The following is an 896-nucleotide window of genomic DNA, read 5'->3' on the forward strand; positions in this document are numbered from 1 at the left end:
AAAAGACAAAAAAAAAAAAAAAAAAAGAGAGAGAGAGAAGTGTCAAATCACCTATAAGGGAGCCCCAATCAGACTAACATCAGACTTTTCATCACAAACCCTAAAAGCCAGAAGGGAATGGGGTAATATATTCAAAAATAATAAAAGACAGAGATTGCCAGCCAAGAATACTCAACCCCATAACGCTATCCTTCCAAAATGAAGGGCAAATAGTATATTTCTCAGACAAACAAAAACTGCAGGAGTTCACTACCACAGAATTCTTGAATTCTTACAAGAAATTCTCAAGGGAGTACTGGGTTTGGTACCTGAAAAATAACTACCACTGCCATAAAAACTCAAGAAAAATCAAAACCCACTAGTAAAATAAAATTGCCAACAATAAAGAGAAAAAAAAGTTTATCTACAACCCAAGGAACCAACAAATACAGAAAACAAATAGTAAATCAGAAAGAAAGGAACAAAAGACACTTAAGGCATCCAAAAAAATCAATAAAATGCTAGGAGTAAATCAACACTTTTCAATGACAACTCTTAATGTAAAATGATTAAATTCCCTAATCAAAAGACACAGACTGGCTCACTGGATTAAAAAGGAGGAGGCAACTATATGCTGCCTTCAAGAGACCCACCTCACCTATAAAGACTCACATAGACTAAGAGTGAAAGGATGGAAAAAGGTTTATCATGCAAACAGAAATGAAAAACGAACTGGAGTAGCTATTCTTAATATCTAATAAAATAGACTTTAAACTAAAAACCATAAAAAGAGATAATGAGTGCCACAACATAATGATAAAAGGATTGATCCATCAAGAAGACATAACAAGGGCCGGCCCGGTGGCGCACTGGATAAGTGCGCCGCTTGGGAAGCGTGGCGGCGCTCCTGCCCGAGG

Source organism: Galeopterus variegatus, unplaced genomic scaffold (assembly GCF_000696425.1).
Source record: "Galeopterus variegatus unplaced genomic scaffold, G_variegatus-3.0.2 Scaffold4511, whole genome shotgun sequence".
NCBI classification, from domain to species: Eukaryota; Metazoa; Chordata; class Mammalia; order Dermoptera; family Cynocephalidae; genus Galeopterus; species Galeopterus variegatus.